Source organism: Neofelis nebulosa, chromosome 2, assembly GCF_028018385.1.
Source record: "Neofelis nebulosa isolate mNeoNeb1 chromosome 2, mNeoNeb1.pri, whole genome shotgun sequence".
Classification (NCBI taxonomy): Eukaryota; Metazoa; Chordata; class Mammalia; order Carnivora; family Felidae; genus Neofelis; species Neofelis nebulosa.
The window spans coordinates 177843579-177866268 of NC_080783.1; positions in this window are offsets into that span (position 1 = coordinate 177843579).

A 22690-nucleotide genomic window follows, 5' to 3' on the forward strand; every position below is an offset into this window, starting at 1 on the left:
TATGACCATATATGGAAATAGGACTTTTAGAGACTTAATTAAGGTTAAGTGAAGTCACAGTGTTGAGGCCCTAATCCGATAGGACTGGGTCTTTATAAGAAGAGAAGCAGATCTCCCAGAGATCTCCCTCTCTGTGGGAGCACAGAGGAAAGGCCATGTGAGGACACAGAGAGAAGGTGGCCACCTGCAAGCCCGGGAGACAGGCTTCACCAGAACCTGAGCCTGCTGACATGTTGTTATGAGCCTTCTGGCCTCCAGAACTGTAAGAAGATCCATTTCTGTTCGTGAAGTTATCTGGTCAATCTGTGCATTTTGTTATGCAGCCTGCGCAGGCTAGTACCAGTCCATAGAAAGGTCCTGAGGAGGACAGGAGTCTGGTCTATGACAGGTGCTGAAAGAGATCTGTGTGCCCAGAACACAGAGAGAAAAGGAAGGGAGAGGCAGGTGGAGCCCAGCGAGGGTGGTGGGTGACCGCCTTGGGTCTCGCAGGCCAGGTCCGTCCAGGAGCAGTGGGAAATGAGTGAGGGCTTCAGGCAGAGGGTTGACATCAGGTGCTTTATTTTAGAAAGAATACCTGGTGCCACCTAGAAAGTGAATCAGAATGAGCCCAAGCGGCTTTCAGGGAGACCTGTGAGGAGGCTGTTGTGCAACCAGGAGACAGATGGTGGCAATTTGTGCTAGGGACATGGTGGGAGAGAAGTCTCTTGACTGCAGATATTCATAGAAAGCAAAATCAGTGGGGCTTGGCGATGGAAATGGGGAGGAGGGAAAGAGGGCATCCAGAATCATAACTTCTAGATTTCAGGCTTATCCGCCAATACACAAGGGTGCCACTTCCTGACATGGGTCACTGGGGGAGGATTGGGTTTGAAAGAGAGTACGGACAGGTAGGGTTTCAGGCAGCGTGAGATCGAAAGGCCCGAGGGTCATGCACATGGAGATGAGAATGGTCAGTCTTGCTCCTTCCCAGCGATGTGACTTTGGGTAAGTTACAGGTCAGTTGCCCACCTGCCTGTTCTCCCTCCGGCTGTCTGCTCTGCCCCAGCCCCATATCTGAAGCCCGGGAACCTAGGAATAGGGTGAGATATTGCTCCCAAGATTATGTTACCTTACATATCACATGGCACAGCTGACCTTAAGAAGGAAAGATGCCTAGCGTGGGCCTGATATAATCACTGACTTTTCTCTGGCTGGCAAGCAGAAGAGAAAAGCAAAGATTCCATGGCACTAGGGATATTTGACACGTCATTGCTGAAGATGGGGGGGCCACGTGAGAAGGAATGCGGGTGCCTTGCGGGTTGAGAAAGAGGCCACAGCCAGTAGTCAACAAGGAAACAGGGCCTTGGTGCTACGGCTCTGCTGATTGCTGTGTAACCGCGTTACTTCATGGCTCTGAGCCTCTGTCACCTCCTCCCGTAAAAAGGGGCAGTGATCATAGCTGCACCAGGTTACTCTGTGTGACCTGCAGTGCTCAATGTTTCATGTACACTCAAGGGCTTTTCTTGAGACTGAATGAGCCCATTCATGGGAAATAAATGAAACAGCACCTAGCATATAATAAGCGCTTGATAAATGTTAGCCATTCCTGGTTTCCAGGAGTCTGGCTCCAGGACAAAACCTGATGAGTAATCTTTAAGGCCTGACCGTGGCTGTTACAAAGCTGTACCTGACAGGCCTCGGGGGAGGCTGCCTGCCCACACCACATGGGGCCCACAGCCCATGCACCGTGCGCCTGGAGGGGAGTTGCAGTCAGCATTTAGGCCTGGATGGCCAATCTGTTACACATGTCTGTATCCCTGGCTCCTCCATTTGAGGCCCCTATCTGGGGCTTTAGACAGAGGTCTTCCTCAAATGAGATCTCCAGATCAGGACGGAGAAGGGAGCCAGGAGGACAAGACATTTTTCTCCACTCAGTAGTCTGGAATCCCAGCCCCCCGCCCCTCTTCCTGGAGGAGCCTCTTGTTTGGGGGCTCCCTCTGATCCTTTGTGTTGTGGCTGAGCCACTCACTGTTCCACATTCTATTCCACCAGCAGAACATATGCTTGGCCCCTTGCTTCCACTGTTGCAGGGGTTAAAGACTTGACAATTATACTCATTTGGCTTCTCTGAATCACCTACTCAGTTCTCTCCAGGCCATTGATCATTATCAATGATAATATTGATAGTTTCCTCTGCCTCCATCCATCTTCCCCTCAGGCCCCAACATGAAATCCTTGAAACAGGATTCTTTTAAAGGTTCGACGTCATATTACCCTTGGTCTGATGCCTTTGCGCGGGCTGGTTTCCAAGGGCACAATGTCTGCACTTTGTACTTAGGGGCTGGCACAGCCGCTTCTGCCCAGGCTTCACCTCGACACCCCACCAGTCCTCTCTAGGAACTCCTGCGGCGGGCACCCACACAGGAGGGCCCTGCCCACGTGGCCTAGTTCCCACTTGTCTTTCAAAACACTGCTCTGGGGATGACGTCTTCCCGGGATCTTCTCCCATGCCCCCAGAGCACGTGCTGCTACTGTCATTGTGTTGTCCACCCTTTGTCACAATCTCACAGTACAGATCAGCTTCTTGAGGGCAAGGACAAGGTCTTATTAGATTTTGTGTCCCTGTGCGTAACACAGTCGCCTGCACATTGAAGGCATTCAGGAGGTGTGTGCTAAAGGAGAGAGGGAGTGATGAGGGGAGAGAGGAGGGGACAGGAGCAGGGAGGGGAGTTTGAGGGGGGGCGGTGGACAGGCGAGAAGGAAGAGAGAGATAGGGGAAGAGAGAAAAAAAAAACAGTGGAAAAATTCAAACTCTTTGCTTTTGTATTTGAGGCCTTGAAGAATGGCTTCCTTTCCAGCCCCTTTCTTGGTGCCCTCCAGCCTGCTGAATGCCCTGAGTACCCAGAGCACAGCATACTCATTTATGCGTCTACACTTGCTATGACCTCTGTCTGGACCATGGAAACCCCTCACTTATCCTTCTCATCCTCTGTGTGGTGAGCTTCTGGTCACCTCTCCCTCACCTCCTTTCAGACCTCCTTATTCTTCTTCCTAGCTTTATTTTTCTCCATCTGTCATTAAATATGTCATCTGTCCATCCAACCATCTGCCCATCCATCCATCCATCTGCCCATCCATCCATCTGTCCATCTATCCACCACCCATCTATCCATCCATCCATCCATCCATCCATCCATCTGCCCACACATTCATCTGTCCTTCTGCAATTTGACTCTTTCCACCTGAATGTAGGTTCCATGAAGGGAGTTTTTTTGTCTATTTTCTTCACTGCTGTGTCCCCATCATGGAGAACGGCCCTGGCAGCAAGGTCTTCAATAGTCCTTACTGAATGAATGAATTCCTCCTTCAAAATGCAGTCCAACTCTTCCTTTGTGTGAAACTTACTTGCTTCATCTACCTCCCCACCAGGGAAATCCCTGCCTTGCTTGTGTTACTTCTGTGCCTTATACACAGTTTTATTTTCCACCTACCACACTGAGGGTTAGATGTCTATCTTAGCCAGGTTTCCTATAAAAAGAACCTGAGGCAAAAGCTTTGTTAAAGGGTACCATTCCCAGGAAGCAAGAGGGAGGGGAAAGGGAAATGAGATGGGGCGGGGGGGGGGGGAAGTAAATACAAGGGTTTAGAGAAGTCAGATAGACTCTGCTATGTACTGAATTGTGTCCCTTGAGTTCATATACTGAAGTCCTAGCCCTCAGTGTGATGGAATTTGGAGGTGGGACCTTTGGTAAGTAAGTAGGTTTAGACAGGATCATGAGAGTGGAGCCCCATGATGAGATTAGTGTCCTGAGTTTTTTTTTTTTTAAGTTTATTTTTGTTCTTGAGAGAGAATGAGAGTGAACAAGTGGTGGGGAGGGCAGAGAGAGAGAGAGAGACAGAATATCTGAAGCAGGCTCTGCACTGACAGCAGAGAGCCCAATGCGGGACTCAGATTCATGAACCATGAGACTGTGACCTGGGCCAAAGTCGGACGTTCAACCGACGGAGCCACCCAGGTGCCCCGAGATTAGCGTCCTTGTAAGAAGAGACAACTGAGAACTTCCTCTCTGTGTCTTCCATGCGAGGACACAATGAGAAGTCTGCTGTCTACAAGCTGGCAAGGGTGCCCTCCCCCAGAGACCGACCTTGCTGGCACCGTGATCTCAGACTTCCAGCCTCTGGAACTGCGAGAACACCTGTCTGTTGTCTAAGCCCCAGTCTACGGTGTTATAGCGGCCTGACCAGACTAAGACAGACTCACTGTATTTTGGAACAGCCCTGGAGCATGCAGGGCAGGCGGCAAGCGATTTATTTGCTGGATTGTTCCCGTCTCTTGCTCACTCTGGGCATTAACCCCCTGCACTGCCACATCATGCTGCTTGGCTGCTGGGCAGCTGCCGGGAAAGCCAGGGCCTCTGGGGGTTTGGTCCGGCCCAGCCAGTAGACGGGAGCAACAATCTCTCCTTGTCAGCCGGCGCTCCTCCGTCCGTGATAACCCGTCCACGTTTTGAGGCGGGACTTGATGCTAAGGCCACCCCAGCCAGGAAGCAAGGCAGACGGGCTGAGCAGGTGCAGGGGGCAGCGATTTCCTGACTCTGCCTTTAAATGGCTCCATAACTGAGCTGGGCCGACGCCACATCTCTAAAAGTAGATTCATGTTGCCTGTTCATAGCGTGGCTGAGAGAAATAAGGTGATGTCTCTAACATGGCCAGCCCACAGCTGCCAGGGATCGCGCTTTTACTGTTGTTTCTGGCTGCTAGGAGTCTCCTGCGGAGCTCAGCACATCAGAGCTCTCATTCAGCGTTCCCTGAATAGACCCCACCAGGGTGTGCAATACCTTGCTTCCAAATGCATAAAGAACAACCAGGGTTTAAACGAGGTGGGGCAGGGGCACTGGTCGAAGAGGGCTTTGTCGGTAACTGAGCTTGACTTCAAGGAACAGGCAGGGTTTCACTTAGCCCAACTGGATGGGAAGAAAAAGTGGATCTCTTGTCCCTTCCCCACATTAGTTTTGGCCTCGACCACTGTACCATTCATGCTTGCAAAAAAATTAGTTGAATTAATAAACACAAGGTGACTTGGCTTGCCCCCCATCACCACTAATTGTGTGTCCTTGAGAGCAGGAACCAACCCTTCTTCCTACTGTACCCTACTATACTTCCTACTATAGCGCAGTATCTTAACACGTGGACGGTGAGATTCGTTTGCAAGCAACATAACCCAACTCCAGGTATTTGGACAGAAAAGCAATGCATTAAAGGATCTTGGGCAGGGGCACCTGGGTGGCTCAGTCGGTTAAGCGGCCGACTTCAGCTCAGGTCATGATCTCGCGGTCCGTGAGGGCTGTGAGTTTGAGCCCCACGTCGGGCTCTGTGCTGACAGCTCAGAGCCTGGAGCCTGTTTCAGATTCTGTGTCTCCCTCTCTCTGACCCTCCCCCGTTCATGCTCTGTCTCTCTCTGTCTCAAAAATAAATAAATGTTATAAAAAAAGATTAAAAAAAAAAAAGGATCTTGGGCATCTCAGTGCAACTCTGGGAGGCCTGGAGGACGAGCCTCGGAGGATATGTAGCCTTGAACAAGGCCACCTAGAGCCCCTACTGCTGCCACAGTGCAGTGGCTCTGGCTTGCACAGCAAACACCATGACTTGGGTCCTGTGCTGCCTCGGGAAACCAAATGGAGCTGCTGCGGCCGCTGCCCCCACCCTCACCACAACAGAGTCCACACGGTCCCTGCCTCCCTGACCTCGAGCTGCTGGGACTGAGCCGGAGAGGCTGATGCCTCTGACTGCAAAGCCCCAGCTGCATGGGGCGGGGGGGGGGGGGGGGGGGGGGTGCTGGGAAAGCGTGGATAGGGCCCGCAGCTTCTGGGTATGGCACTTGCCACCCTCCAGGACTCAAGAGTTGGGAAGAGGTTTAGCACTGAGTGCTCTGAGAGAATTTTGGCTTGAGGAAGCAGGGTGCGCCCGTGCGCCATGGCAGGGAAGAACTCAGAGAACGTGCCGTCCCCCACGCTGGTCCTGAGCTCAAAAGGTATGCTGTGGAATAGTTTAGAATAAAGGCCGGAGAGGTAGGGCAGGGGCACATTCAGAGGGCCTAGAATGCCAGGATAAGGAGTTGCTGCTTTAGTCCGTAGGCAATGAGGCCATCGCAGGTTTTTGAGCAGCTGTGAGACACGAAAAGTGGCAAGGAATAGAGCAGGTGATGGGCTGGAATGGGTATTGAAGTCAGACAACCTGTATGTGCCAAGGACAGGCCTTTTCCCTCCTCCCCAAAACACAGGACCCTCACATTCATTTCCTTCTCTAAAACCTCCCAGCTGAGTCACTACCCCGGGGACCGAGATGTTGGCCACACTCCTCCACAGAGACAGAAGCAATGGGAGAGTTGTGTTTTTCTCAAGTAAAGGCACAGTTCTCACCTTGCAGGATTATCTGAATATTCCATGATTATCTGAATATTAAATGAGACAAAGTACCTAAAGCACGCATCACATAGTAGGCCTTTAATAAAAGGTAGCTAATAACTATTTGTTGAGCAGTTACTATGTGCCAGGCACCCCTCACTACATCCCTGTGAGGCTATGTGCTATCCCATTTCGCAGATGAAATGTGGCCCAGATTTGCTCGAGGCCACCCTGGGAACAAGCGGCGGAACGAGGATTCGAACCCAGATATGCCTGTCTCTTGAACCAGAGTTCTCAGCCGCTGAGCTCTTTCTCGGGGCAGAGCTGAACTTTAGGATTGTGAATGCGGTGGCCGTGAGTTAGTGGAACGAGTTGCAGAGGGAGAGATGGGGGCCATAAGCCCATTTAAGCAGCAGGCTGGCCTCTAAGCTTCATATGCCTGTGATTCTTTTGGTGTCACTGGCCCCTTAAGAAATCCTGAATTCTCAAGGTCAGAGTCCGCTTTAATTCACCTTCGTAGCCTCAGCCCCTGGCCCAGCACCCAGCACAAGTAACACTGTGTGTGTGTGTGTGGGGGGGGGGGGGGAATGAACGAATTGAATGTACTTTGCGCTCCCAGACAACTGTCCTGTCCATCTCCGTGCCCCCAGTGCCCGGCTGGGTCTGGCACGTGGAGGGCCCTCATGTGGTCACCGGGCTCCTCATAAACCCAGAACCTTCCCCGAGAAGCCTTTAGACCTCGACTTCATCCCTGCTAGAAAATCGCCTCCCATCTACCTGGTCTTCATGGACAATTTAACCTTCCTAGCTCCCGTGCACTTCTTGTTCTCTGCTGGAGCCTGATTAGAACACCCATTGAATCCCCTTTTAACATATTGTGCCCTGGCAGTGCTCCCAGTGCACTCCAACCATAGCCTCAGCCCTTCCCCTCTCGGCCCAAAAACAGCCCAAACGTAGGGACTATCATCTCTATCTTCCCAAGGACGAAATGGAGACGAAGGCTGCCTGCTGAGGGCAAGACCTGGGATTAGAAGCCCAAGTCCTGTCGACTCTGAACCCTGGGCTTTTCTTCAGTCCTCACCACTGGTAGGAAAGCCAAAAACGTATCTTCCGTGCAGTCAGCATTCATGTAATAAAAGGCCCTTCTGTGGGTCCAGCATTAGAGAAAAGCATACAACAGCTTCATCCCTTCTGTGTGTGTGTGTGTGTGTGTGTGTGTGTGTGTACAGACACGCACATGTATACTTGCACACCCGGTACTCACTCCATAGATGCTAGACTCACCACAGTTGCCTCCAGGAATTCAGAGTCTCATGGATGTCTTGTTTATTTATTTATTTATTTATTTTTAATTTTATTTTTCGATTTTTTAAAATTTACATCCAAATCAGTTAGCACATAGTGCAACAATGATTTCAGGAGTAGACTCCTTAGTGCCCCTTCCCCATTTAGCCCATCCCCTCTCCCACACCCCCTCTAGCAACCCTCAGTTTGTTCTCCATATTTATGAGTCTCTTCTGTTTTGTCCCCCCTCCCTGTTTTTATATTATTTTTGTTTCCCTTGTCTTATGTTCCTCTGTTTTGTCTCTTAAAGTCCTCATGTGAGTGAAGTCATATGATACTTGTCCTTCTCTGACTGAGTTCACTTAGCAGAATACCCTCCAGTTCCATCCACATAGTTGCAAAAGGCAAGATTTCATTCTTTTTGATTGCCGAGTAATACTCCATTGTGTATATATAGACCACGTCTTCTTTATCCAGTCATCCATCGAGGGATATTTGGGCTCTTTCCATACTTTGGGTCTTGTGGATAGTGCTGCTGTAAACATGGGGGTGCACGTGTCCCTTCAAAACAGCACACCTGTATCCTGTGGATAAATGCCTAGTAGTGTGATTGCTGGGTCGTAGGGTAGTTCTATTCTGAGTTTTTTGAGGAGCCTCCATACTGTTTTCCAGAGCGGCTGCACCAGCCTGCATTCCCAGATGTCTCCTTTATTTTTAAGTTAATATACCATAGAGTATATTAGCCAAGGTCCAGTTATGCCAGCAGAGAATTTGGTATGCAGAAATGAAAGCTGGTTCAAAATGGCTGACGCGGGAACGGAAAGGTCAAGAAGAAGACACTGAGATATCATGGAGGGAGCAAGGGCAGGGACTGCCTCACTCCTAGGGCTGGGGGTGAGCGAAGGGAAGAGGCTGGACTTGTTCAAAGTGAACTCTTGGAGAAGGGACCCGGGGGCCTGGGACCCAGCTCCTGGGGAAGAGGTGCAGGTCCCTGGCACTGTGCCCCCGAGGCGGAGACATGGTGAGGATGTTCTTCAGGGAGGGGGGAAACCACGCACTGGATCAGGAGGGAGCTGCTAGTGCAACAGAGGTGTCGCCAAGGTGAGGCCCGCGGGGAAGAGCAAAGCCACCGACGTGCTCAGGAAGCACGAGGGAAGGAGCAAGTCCCTTCTCTCCGACCCACCCAGTGCTGGCCAAGTGCTTCCTCCCTCTCCCTCTCTCCTCTTTTCCCCATTCCTCACTTGCCAAGGGAGCAGGCGCACAGATCCTGACACGGGGCCACTGGGCAAAGCGGACCGATGTGGTTTACTCGGTCCCAGCTCGAGCCTCAGAGCGGCCGAGTGTGAAAAGGTAGGGCTGGAGCTGAAAGGCAGGAGCTTACTAACTGACACACCAGGTAGGGAAGGCTCGGGGCTCCAAGCCAGCTCCCGAATCCTTATCCTGCCCCTTCCACTGACTTGCTCTGTGGCTGGAAGCAAGGCACTCTACTTCTCAAAATCTCTGTTTCTTCTGCCGCAGAATGAGAGGGGAGCTCTGACCTCCTGCTTCTCAACCTGTGGTTCTCATACCAGGAGCGTCACAATCACCCGGGAGCTTGTTGGAAATGCAGTCTCCGACCCCACTCCCGATGGCCGGGATGAGACGGTGCATCTTAGCAAGATTCCCGGTGCACAGTTAAGTCACAGAAAGACTGTGCTAAGTGCCCCTCCGTGCCAGGCCCGTGGCGGGTGGGTATAGCAGTGCGACGGAAAGACATGAGGTTTACAGTCAGACAGATCTGAGTTAAAATCCTTGTTCTGCCCTTAGCTTCTCTTGACTTCAATTTCCTCATTTGGAACAAAACAAAACAAAAACAAAACAAAAGGTGGGGGAGGGATTCCATGAAACTCACAGGATCATGGTAGGGATGAAATGAGATGAGGGGGCGCCTGGGTGGCTTGGTAGGTTAAGCGTCTGTCTGTTGATCTCAGCTCAGGTCATGATCTCACAGTTTGTGCATTTGAGCCCGCATCTGACTGTACAAAGCCTGCTTGGGATTACATCTTTCTCTCTCTCTGCCCCTCCCTGTCCTCTCTCTTTCTCTCTCTCTGAAAATAAAGAAACTTAAAACAAAACAAAACAAAACAAAACAAAAAGACGCTCCCTACACCAGCAGGGCTCAAGATTATTTTGTATATCTGTTAAAGAATCCGTATAGATCAGGACACCAGGCCAGACTTCCTAGGAGCAGTACTGAAGCCAGGCCTCCAAGAATTCATAGGATGTGACCAAACCACCCTCCAAAGAGACTGGAATCTAAAAAGACTTTTTTTAAAAAATCCGGAAATGCCAAACATATGTTCTCTTCTCTAGAGCTGTCTCTAGATGGCGCAATAGGAATGTTGTGACCCAAGGACTGTATTGGTTATGGGACCTTGCAGTCGTAATGGCTCTTTTATTGGCCTCAGTCCCCACATGTGTAAAATGGAATCATTTTGCAGTAGACATTACTTACATAATGAAAAGATATTCCTGTAGTGGTTTATTTTTTAAAGAATGCCTCCAGGGTCACCTGGGTGGCTCAGTCTGTTAAGTGTCCAACTCTTGATTTTGGTTCAGGTCATGACCTCACAGTTCGTGGGTTCTAGCCCCACATTGGGCTCTGCACTGACAGGGTGGAGCCTGCTTGGGATTCTGTCTCTCCCTCTCTCTCTGCCCTTCCCCTGCTTGCTCTCTATGTCTCTCTCAAAATAAATAAAGATAAAAACTTCAGGGGGGTCCAGGTGGCTCGGTTGGTTGAGTGTCTGACCGGCTCAGGCCATGATCTCGCGGTCTGTGAGTTCGAGCCCCGCGTCGGGCTCTATGCTGACCTCTCAGAGCCTGGAGCCTGCTTCAGATTCTGTGTCTCCCTCTCTCTGCCCCTCCCCTGCTCGTGCTGTCTCTCTCGGTCTCTCAACAATAAATAAATGTTAAAAATTTTTTAAAAATATACGGTCACATCTTTGTTCTTCAAATTAACTGCTCGAGTGCTCACCTGCCCGTCTCAGAAAAGACAATCTGTCTCTTAAGACACCGGTCTCCTTTCCAGCTAGCCAAGAATTCCAAAGGTTCTGGATTCCAAAGGATTTGAATTCCAAAGGATTCAAATCCTCGCTTTACCATTGCAATGACTCACCACTGTCAGAAGGTGTCACTGTTCCACACCGCTGCTGCGGCAGCCCATCAAGGGCACCCCTCTCCTTCATTCCAACAGAAGAACAGCACAGCTAGGCATGGCCCAGAACCCAGCCCTCCGCCTCCCTGAGTGGTTGCTCGGCCACCAGACCCTTGTGGCGTGCAGTCCTTTGAGGCTTTTGATGCTCTTCCCCTAGCTCTAGGACCAGGGACGAGATCACAGTGTCCACTTGCTGGGTGTCTAGACTTTCAGACTTCGGGGAAAAGCACTTGGGAGGTTGGGGGTCTCAGGCCCTCTTCTCCAGGAGTGCTGGATTCCTACATATATATTGGCCTATGCTCCCTTCAGATTCTTTCCTTTACCTATGACCCCCTTTTTTCCTAGAACAGTGTGGTTGTGGCTGAGCCTGAGTCCAGAGACCCTGCACAAAACCAAGTAGATCAGCACTAAGGCAATTTGCTTGAAAACCGCATTTCTGCCTTGCCAGTCTTCTGCTTCCTAGAAAGGTCTGGGAGGCTCTGCATGGAGTCCATGAGTGAGGTCACCCTGAGACTGGGGGTGCTGAACAGGAGGAACACAATGAACCAGGGAGGGACCTGAGCCACACCAAGGCTGGGGGGTGGAGGAGAAGAAGGGGCAGAGGCAGGCATGAAGTTGAGCAGCCAGGCTGGTGGAAGGAGGGTGCCAGGTCCCATGCCCAGGTGGACGGGAAGATAGGATTTCAAGGAGGACAGAAAAGGGCTGTCTGGATTAGGCAATTCTAAGTCATAGGCAGTCTACCTGCGAGCCTTTAGGAGAGGGTCACGGGAGCCAGCGTGGGATAGGGATGAGGAAATGGGGACAGGTTAGGAATGAAAGAATGGCATCGCTGGAAAGAACATAAAGATTATTTTTTAATACCACTAATGTTAGGGGCGCCTGGTGGCTCAGTCGGTTAAGCATCCGACTCTTGGTTTCAGCTCGGGTCATGATCTCCAGGTTCGTGAGTTCCAGTCCCACATCGGGCTCCACGCTAACAATGCAGAGCCTGCTTGGTATCCTCTCTCTCTTCCTCTCTCTCTCTCTCTCTCCCCCCTCTCTCAAAATAAATAAATAAACTTTTTTTAAAAATCACTAATTTTAGGGGCGCGTGAGTGGCTCAGTTGGTTAAGCGACCAACTTCGGCTCAGGTCGTGATCTCACAGTCCGTGCGTTCGATCCCCACATCAGGCTCTGTGCCAATGGGTCGGAGCCTGGAGCCTGCTTCAGATTCTGTGTCCCCCTCTCTTTCTCTGCCCCTCTCCTGCTCATCCTTTGTCTCTCTCTCTCTCTCTCTAAAAAATAAATAATAAAACATTTTTAAAAAACCGCTAATTAAGGACAAGAAGACAGACGCTTAAGAGGTTACGTGAACTGTGACCACTCGGCTAGTAAGAAGCAGTTAGTTGCGTTTAACATGTACTTGTCGAGCATCTGTATATGAAGAATTATTCCAAGCCCCAGGAGAGATACCAACACGGTAAAGAGGAAGTCTTCACTGTCAACGAATAGGGGATAGAAGTCATGTGGTGCATGTAGGGGAGAAGGGAACGGGGTTGAATCTCCTAGTCTCCTTTTGTCTTCACAGACACCACATGAGTGGGATTTCGTTTTCTTTGATTGGCAGATAAGGAACTTTAACCACAGGGATAGGATACACTAATTAGAGGGAGATTCAGAACTGAAACCCAGGTTTATCTGATGGCAGGATCTAAGTGCTTTTCCTAACACTAATATAATTCAGGCACTAAAAACCAAATGGGTTCAAAGGAAGAAGCTGCCTGCCTCTCTCTGGGAGTTGTAGGAAAAGTTTCGTAAAAGCAGTTGTACTGGATCATTGAAAAAACTCGCAGACAGAAAGCCACCGGGTAGGAGAGGATAAGGTAGAAACGGTGACCAGAGTGCATGGGAAAAACTGCAGAGTAACTTCCTGTATGAAGAAAGTCCCGGAACTCAGTTCAGCTGGAACCAGAGTCCATGTAGGGCAACAGTGGGGACAAGGGGAGAGTGGGAACTAAGGGCCATAGCATATACAGACCTTAGAAAGCCTGGAAGAGAAACTTGAACGTACTCTGCAGATGCTACTTCAGCAGGGAGATGACACATACAGTCCGAGCGAGGCTGTAGGAAGACGAACCTGTCGGCATATGTGGGTTGGTGCAAAAGTGAGAAATGGGAGGCCGAGGACAAGTTAGGAAGTTGCTGAAGTAGAGCAGGGCTGGAAATAAGTAAGCGGTCAGTGGAGCTGGAAAGAAAACAATGATTTATATTGCTGTAATACAGATGTGTCTTAATACAACCCATCTCTATTATAACTATATAATTGCTGAGTACATCTGTTCAGTAATAACAGAGATATTTACTGAGTACTTACTACAACGTGCGCACCTTGCTAAGGGCTTTATAAGCGCTAATTCATTTGCTACTCATAGCAGCCTTACGAGGTAGAAACTATCATTAGCCTCATTGTACAGATGGGGAAATGAAGGCTTTGAGCAAATGGGAAACACACCCGGGGTCATATAATTAGTATCTGCAGAAAACGGAACTCAACCCCCATGTGTTTGACCCCAGAGTCCATGCTGTTACCCACATGTTACATACTCAGCCCTCATGCCCATGTCTTCCCGGCTCAGCCTCCCCTAAATTAACAAGATTCTGATGGAAATGTAAGCCCTGTAGAGTGGGATGTGGAATCCTGGTTCAGCTATTTAAAAGCTGACTGATACTGGGCATGTTACTTGACCTCCCGAGCCTCTTTTCCTTCTGTGGACTGGAGACAGCAGACCAACTTTGCAGGGCCGTTGAGAAGGCCCAAGGTGGAAGCCCATGGAATATGCCTGGGCAGTGCATGGACACTTAGGAACAAGTGGTCAAGGAATGGTCGTTGTTAATAATAATATTACAAGGGCCTTCAGATGAGGGCAGCCAGGCTGACAAAAGGACTAGAGATTATGTCATCTGAAGACCAGTTAAGATGAGTGGCTGTTTTTATGTGGAGGAAGGGAACTGTAATAGTTACCTTCAAATGTACAGGGTTGTCAAATGGGAGGAGACAGGGAAGACTGATTCAGCGTGGCTCAAAAGGGCAGAACTGGGACCGTGGAGGCTACTCTAGGAGATTCTAACCACCTGAGGTGACTCACACTGGGAAAACCCTCTTTGCCAGATGGTGGGATCCTGTTACTGGAGGGCTTCCAGAGCAAATATTTACGAAGGTTTACAATAATGGTCCTCATGTATAGGTATGTAAGAATCACTCAGACAGCTTGCCAAAACCCAAATTGATGCGTCTGCTTCCAGAACTTTTGCTTCATAAGGCCTGGGGTGGGGCCTGAGACTTTGCACCTGTCACCAGCTCCCAAGTGATAGCGCAGCTAGCCCATGTTTACACTTTGAGAACCGTTCCCAAGAGGGTAATAGCTTCTAAACCCCAGACCTGTTTAGTTGGTCCCTAACGATGCTCCCAGAAGTCAGAAAAATTATGAAATGTATCACATGTTTCACAATTGCTAAATGTGTTCAATGTGAAAGACTGCTCTTCATTCCAAGACTATGACCTTCTGACTTTTTCTGGTGTCGAAATTGCCTTTCTTTCGCCTAAAGAGAATGATAATAGATGATGGTTCTTTTGTTAGTTGGTTTCTTCACATGGCAAAAGAACAAGCTGGAAACCCTGGGGTGGTTCTTAATTTAAAAAAAAATCCTTTTGGTCCATGTACTTCTAACATCGAGGACGCGCTACCCCTGGGCAAGTAAGAGTTTCGATGAAGTGTTTTCTCTAAGAGATCCCTTCCAAAGTTAAGTTCAGGCATCTTTTAAAAAGGCATTATACACCTCTTTGCCTGGCGGAACAGCTTACTCAGAACATATTTGACCTTCCATTAATGCTTCCAGTGATCATTAAGCACATCTAATACCATAAAGTGCTCTCAGACCCACAACCATGCCCTCAGGGAGGCTACTTACAGAGGACTGTTTGTCCCTCATTAAACCGCCCATGTGTCAGCTTGTTCTTCTGCCTATCATCCAAAGAATGTCAGGCTACCAAGCTTATTAAATCAGTGGTTTCATTTTACACATCAATTTAAGTCAATAGCCTGTGACTTTGAGACCACTTGTCTCTTACAAGGAATAAGGGTCATAGGCTCAATAAAAGATCAAAGAGAGTTGCCCCTTTCTGTTGCGAAATGGTAATGGCAGGCAATTCTCCCTGAGAACTCACTACATGCCAGAACTTACCTAGAGCAGTGAAGTAATTTGCCCGAGGTTAATTTATGGGAGTCAGGATTCAAACAGAACAATCAGAACGAAATGGGCACCGCCAACCTTTACTCTGCCCGGTTCACTGGTGATTCCAACAGTGAGCTTCTGTAGTCTGGCCACTGAGTGAACGCAGATATTGTTTGTATGTAGTTTGGGTACATGAAACTATTGCTTTTTGTGTGTTTGTATGTAGTTATTTCAGTATGTGTGTACGTAGTGCTTATGTGCTTAATCGTTTTTGTTTAAGGGATGTTCTGCTTGTTAGAAGAAATTGAAATGATTCTCATCCAAGAATCAGGCTCGGGATCAGTTGACTTGGAGACACTGGCCTTGTGCTGTGTGCTGGGCACATGGAGATTAGGAGATGGCTCTACTCCCCCAAGAACTGCCCTTGGGAATGCCAGTAAAGCGTGGAAGTTCTCTGGGCTGCGAGTGCCAAGGATAGAGATCGGTAATGCCCTAATTTCTGCAGACTACCTTTCGATCACCAAAAGGTGATCACCGACTGGTCAGTCGGAGACACTGGCTTCAGTCCTTCCTATCTAGAAAGCACTGACAGCTGGTCATTATGGCAAGCTGAAAAAGGAGACTGGTGGCTGGATATCCTTTATAGTGGGCTGGTCTTAAGCGAACTGCTCGCGTGTCTGTTGAGAGACACAGGACAGGCCAAAGGGCACCACCAGCTACGTGGTCTGCAATTAGTACCATCAAAATAACCATGGCATTCTGTAATGTCGGTAAGGGTGTAGAGATATAGCTATTCTTGTACCCCGTGGATAGCATTTGTGGAGAGCAATTTGTCAGTTGGGTTTAAAATATAAAAAGAAATTTAAGAAAATTTCATGTGTTCGAAAATATGTGTGATAATGAAACTTTACTGGAAATTTTCCCGTCATAGATTCCCCCACAATGGTCTGTCAGAGTGTGGACTGTGTCTAGTTCACCGCTCTATCCCCAGTACTTTTCACGGTTCCTATACATCAGTAGTCTCCACCTAGAATTGATTCTCCTTCTTCTGCTGGATGTTGCTGTATCTTCTGGAATGATGGTCATTCCAGCCATCATCATAGAAGATAACCTGAGAATGACAGTGTAGGCAGCTGAGAGGAAGATCTGGATCTTTCAAGATATCACCGAGCCAGTGAATTAATGAACTCTGGGTCAACCTATGTTCAGACTTCTTGCTACATAAGAAAATAAGCACCCGGGGCGCCTGGGTGGCTCAGTCGGTTGAGCGTCCGACTTCGGCTCAGGTCACGATCTCGCAGGCTGTGAGTTCGAGCCCCACGTCGGGCTCTGTGCTGACAGCTCAGAGCCTGGAGCCTGTTTCAGATGCCGTGTCTCCCTCTCTCTCTGCCCCTCCCCCGTTCATGCTCTGTCTCTCTCTGTCTCAAAAATAAATAAATGTTAAAAAAAAAAAAAAAAAAAAAGAAAATAAGCACCCTTCTTCTTGTGGCTGTTTGAGTTATGTGCAGCCCAAAGCATCACAAGTGAGAGACTGAGTGAATGAATGAATGAATGACTCCATCCACTAGTATAAGAAAGCCAACTCCCCTACAATCCAGTTAAAGTCTTATCTTGGAGACTTGGAAAACTGCTTACTCTTCTTAAGAAAGTCAAGGTAATAAGACAATGAAATCTTGACTACCTGAAATTAGTTTTCTGGATAAACTTTTAGGTGAAAGCGGCACTTTGCAAGGGAAAAGAACATTTTATTAGGGCTTAAATATATATTATTAATGTAATTATTTATTTAATTATTAATTTAATAAATATAATATTAAACTTATAAATATATAAGAACCTCTTATATATATAAATATATAAGAACCTCTTATATATATAAATATATAAGAACCTCTTATATATATATAAATATATACGAACCTCTTATTAGGGCTTAAATATATATTATTAATTTAATTATTTATTTAATTATTAATTTAATAAACATAATATATATTTATATATTTATATATAGGGCATATATATATATATATATATATATATATATAAAATAGTCTTAGAGAAGTTTCAGAGTCAAGAAACATTCAGTCGAATCTCCTAAATGTTAGCAAGCGTAAGCATAACTTGAAGACCTTTTTAAAAAGCCAATTCCTGGGACTCACCTCTGAAGGTTTAGATGCAGTGGGATGTGTGAGTCCAGGAACTGGCATTTTGGCCAGCGTTCTGAGGTGGATTGTCTGTAGACCACATTTTAAGAAACCCTATTCTGAAATTTCCACTTTATGTCATGGAACTGAACCACAGGAAACGGCACTTCCCCCAGTAATCAAGGGAGCATATTCAAGTGATGGAAAAATCCAGAAGATGAGAGCCATATTTTGGTTTATCTACTCACCAGATTAAGACACTGATCAGGCAGGTTTAGGCCCCCCAAGTCTGATGTCCCTATTTATTAAAAACAATATGGATCGGGGCGCCTGGGTGGCTCAGTCGGTTAAGCGGCCGACTTCGGCTCAGGTCATGATCTCACGGTCCGTGAGTTCGAGCCCCGCGTCGGGCTCTGTGCTGACTGCTCAGAGCCTGGAGCCTGCTTCAGATTCTGTGTCTCCCTCTCTCTCTGCCCCTCCCCTGCTCCTGCTCTGTCTCTCTCTGTCTCAAAAGTAAATAAAAACATTAAAAAAAATTTTTTTTAAATAAAAACAATATAGATCAATAATCTGCTGCATTGCTACCCCTCAGACTAATCGCAAGGACCAAACAATCTCAGTAGATGTATTGTATGCATATAAGGAGATGCTCTTTGTTAGGACTCTGGTGTTTATTGAGCTCCTTCATAAAAAAAAAATTATTGGGGTGCTTGGGTGGCTCAGTCAGTTGAGTGTCCAAGTCTTAATTTTGGCTCAGGTCATGATCCCAGGGTAGTGGGATGAAGTTCTGTGTCAGGCTCCGCCTGAGTGTGGAGCCTGCTTGAGATTCTCTCTCTCTCCCCTCCCACCGCTGTCTCTTCCTCTTAAAAAAAAAAAAAAAACAAAAAAAACCCCAACAATTTGTATTGATTAGGTTATATTCATTATGAAAGAAACGGGGACGCACATTATAGGAAGTCTGCTACGTTGTCAAACTATAAAAGTGATTTTGCTGACTCTCCAGTTAATCTGAGAGCTTGTTCACCAGAACATCCTATTCCTAAGCATTCTGACTGGGCTTTCATGTAAATAATGTACAGTTATTAACAACAATGTGCATTCATGAAGAGACTCCCCACCAAAGGGAGCTTCCTTGACTTGGGCACAAATTAATGGCCCAACACCCACGGGATGGGGAAAATATTTGCAAATCATATACCTGGTACAGGATTAATATATAGAATACATAGAGCACTCCTAAAACTCAACAATGACAAAAAAAAAAAAAACACCCAAAAACCACAAACCCGATTCAAAAATGGGCAAAAGATTTCAGCAGACATTTCTCCAAAGAAGGTATACGAATGGCTAATAAGCCCATGAAAAGATGCTCAACATCACTCATCATTTGGGAAATGCAAATCACAACCACAACAAGTCACCACCTCGCACCCACTAGTACAGCCACTATGAAAAAGAAAATGCAAACCAAAACCCAGAAAACAAGTGTTGACCAGTGTGACAAGGATGTGGGGAAAATGGAAACCCTTGTGTATTGTTGGTGAAGACAGAAAATGGTGCAGCTGCTGTGGAAAACAGTTTCCTGTTAAGCATAAAATTATCATCGGATCCGGCAAGCCCACTTCTGGGTATATACCCAAAAGAATTGAAAGCAAGATCTCGAAAGGATATTTGTCCGCCCGTGTTGATAGCAGCATTGTGGACATGGCTAACGCACAGAGCCAACCCAAGTGTTCATCAATGGATGAATGGATAAGTCAAAAGCGGTACATACAATGGGATATTTCGACCTTAAAAAGGAAGGAAATTCGGTAGTATGTCACAACGAGGATGAACCTTGAGGACATGATGCTATATGAAGTAAGCTACTTCTATGAGAAACTTTGAGTAGTCAAACTCAAGTCAAGAATGGTGGTTCTTCGCTCTGAATGAGATGGGGGGGTTGGGGGAGGGGAGAACGGGGAGTTATTGTGTAAAAAGCACAAAGTTTCAGATGAAAGGAATTATGGGGCTGAATGGTGGTGATAGATGCACTACAATGTGAATGTATTTAATACCACTGAATTGTCCCACTTAAAAATAGCTAAAATGATCATTGTTGTATGTGTTTTACCACTATAAATAATCCTCTACAAACAATTAACGGACCCAAGGTAATAAACTGTATGATTTGATTCTGTTCATACGACCTTTACCTCTGGAAAAGACAAAACTATACAACTGAGAACAGAGCTGTGGTCACCAGAGGCTAAAAGTGGGAGAAGGACATGACCTCAAAGGAGGGAGTTTTTGGGGGTGATGATTGTGTTGGTGGTTACAAGAACCCCTCCATGTGCTAACATTCATAAACTGTACACAATCATAAGCCCTTTTGCTACATGTTCATTTAAAAGGTAAAATTAATTAATTGGCCCAACTGGAGGTTACTATTTTTCTCACCTCAACAATAGCAGCCCCAAAGGTTGAGGTTTATGGAGACAGAAAAGAAGAATCAAAGACGCAGGCGGGTAGGCAGGAAGAGAGAATGAGAACATGCGGGGTGGGTAAACAACTGTTCTGTGTATGTTTTTGTTCCTTTCCTTCTTTGAGAGTTCTCAGTCTTATTGAGGCTTCTTCCTCCTCTTCCCAAGGGTAAACTATTCTGATCAGCAGTCATTTCTAGGTTTCTCCTACAAAGCAAACACACTTCAGTCTAACGGTGATGTTTAGGTGGAACTTAACTTTCCCAATTACCTAATAGTCCAATGACGCTCAGAATGGTTAAGGTTTTTGTGTGTGTGTGTTTTCCTTTTTTTTTTTTTTTTTTTTGCTTTTTTGTTATTGTTGTTTTAGGATGGTTAAGCTTTTAATTTTTTTTTTTTAACGTTTATTTATTTTTGAGACAGAGAGAGACAGAGCATGAACAGGGCAGGGGCAGAGAGAGAGGGAGACACAGAATCTGAAACAGGCTCCAGGCTCTGAGCTGTCAGCACAGAGCCCAACGCGGGGCTCGAACTCACGGACCGTGAGATCATGACCTGAGCCGAAGTCGGATGCTTAACCGACCAAGCCACCCAGGTGTCCCTAGGATAAGCTTTTTTTTTTTTTTTTTTAATTTTTTTTTTTCAACGTTTTTGATTTATTTTTGGGACAGAGAGAAACAGAGCATGAACGGGGGAGGGGCAGAGAGAGAGGGAGACACAGAATCGGAAACAGGCTCCAGGCTCCGAGCCATCAGCCCAGAGCCCGACGCGGGGCTCGAACTCACGGACCGCGAGATCGTGACCTGGCTGAAGTCGGACGCTCAACCGACTGCGCCACCCAGGCGCCCCTGGTTAAGCTTTTTTTTTTAATTTTTTTTTCAACGTTTTTTATTTATTTTTGGGACAGAGAGAGACATAGCATGAACGGGGGAGGGGCAGAGAGAGAGGGAGACACAGAATCGGAAACAGGCTCCAGGCTCTGAGCCATCAGCCCAGAGCCCGACGCGGGGCTCTAACCCACGGACAGCGAGATCGTGACCTGGCTGAAGTCGGACGCTTAACCGACTGAGCCACCCAGGCGCCCCAAGCTTTTAAAGCAAAGCCCTCTCTAACAGTTCCAATGTTTGAGTTCAGGCAGAGGAAGCAGAGGAAAGGCCTTTTCCATAGTGGCTGCAGGGTAACTTTGTGTATGAAGTTTGCATTTCAATTGCCCCCTCTTGACTGGAGCTTCAGAGAGATAGAACTTGAGACAAATCTGTCATTTAACAATTTTTAGTAGCCACCTTTAAAAAGCAAACGCGGCAAGTGAGATCAACTTTAATATTTTATTTAGCCCAGGGCATCAAAACATCATTTCAATGTGTAATCAATATAAAAATTATTAATGAAATATTTTGCATTCTCTTTTTTGTACTGCCTTTGAAATCCAGTGTGCTTTACACTTAAAGTACATCTCAGCTTGGATTGGCCACAAGCCAATAGCTAGGAGCTGTTGTATAAGACAAAACAGGTCTATTCTTTTTTTTTTTTTTTTTTTTTTGTAAGTTTATTGGTTTTGAGAGAAAGAGAAGAGCACGAGCAGAGGAGGGGCAGAGAGAATTCTAAGCAGGCTCCGCACTGTCCGCACAGAGCCCAGCGCGGGCCTCAAAACCATGAACTGTGAGATCATGACCTGAACAGAAATCAAGAGTCAGACGCCTGACTCACTGAGCCACCCAGGCGCCCCTAGACTATTCATTTTTAAAGCCCAATGAATATTTGAGCCTCAGCCCATATTCTTCATTCATTCATTGGTCAACAAAAGCCGGAGTGTCTAACATCAAGCATTATGCTAGAAACTGGAAATACAAAAGTGAACGAGACATCATGTGTCCTAAAGCTGTCTGTGGGGGTGAAAGACACATAGATACTTTAAAAATAACATGAAAGAATCGTGACAGATGCACTCTATTTTTTGAGCACCTGAAAGGGGAAGGAAGTGCCATAAATGTAGTTTTAGAGGTGGCCCTGAGCTGGCTTCAAGGATGTGTTTAAGGTTAGCTCTACTAAGGACCTGGGTAAGAGCATTCCAGAGGTACCGGCGTGAGCAGAGGCAATGAAAAAATGAGGGGTAATGGGGCCCAGGGCACCACCTAAGAGTGCATGTTTCTGCAAAGATGAAAGAGAGGGAAGTGGATAGGTAAGCAGGACCAGTGTAGGACCTGATCAGTCATGTTTAGCTTCTAAAATAAAAATCTCTTACACTTTCCAAAATATTAGAAAAAAAACACCTGCTTTCTACAGAATTGAGGTGAAACGCCGGTAACAGTCATGACTCCTCTGTACTGACTGCCCCAGAGCACCCCACCCCTGGGGCTTGCGACACTGCAGGGCACTGTGGCCGCTACTGCGTTTGCAATGGCTGGGACTCCTTCCTTCCTTCTTCCCCCTCCAGTCCTGCCTATCTGCCTCAGGCAAGTGGAAAACGGGGAAGGGTGCTGACGACAGCCTGTCCCTCAAAAGCCTTTTGGAGTTCAGGGGCAGGTCTTCACGCTTCTGGAATGTTTCCCCGTGGATAAAATGGGGCTCACACTACTACCCCCCGCCCAAAAAGAACTGCTGTGTAACTCAAATGAATCTACAGAAAGCGCCTCGAGACTAAATAAAAGGTGCATTATGTGGTCTTGCGGGCACGGAGTGACCTGACCTGCCGGGGTCAAGGCCAGGTTTGCATCCTCTCCGGCCGGCCGGGACAGGAATCCTGGGCCAAGCTGCAGGGTGGCTGACCCAGGGCGGTGGGGAGCCCCCACCGCACCCGTCGGAAGTAATCCAACCCATGACCGCTTAACGCGACCCTCGAGGAGGCACCACTTAAGGAGCAGGGGCAGCAGCCGCATCCCTCGACCGCCGCCGCCCGCGTCCGCACAGCCTCCAGCACCGCAGGGCGCAGTTGACCCCACCAGCGCGCGTGTCCCCGGCCACCCCTCCCCACGCGTCGGAGAGAAGAGGGTGGAGCGGCCTGACTCCCGC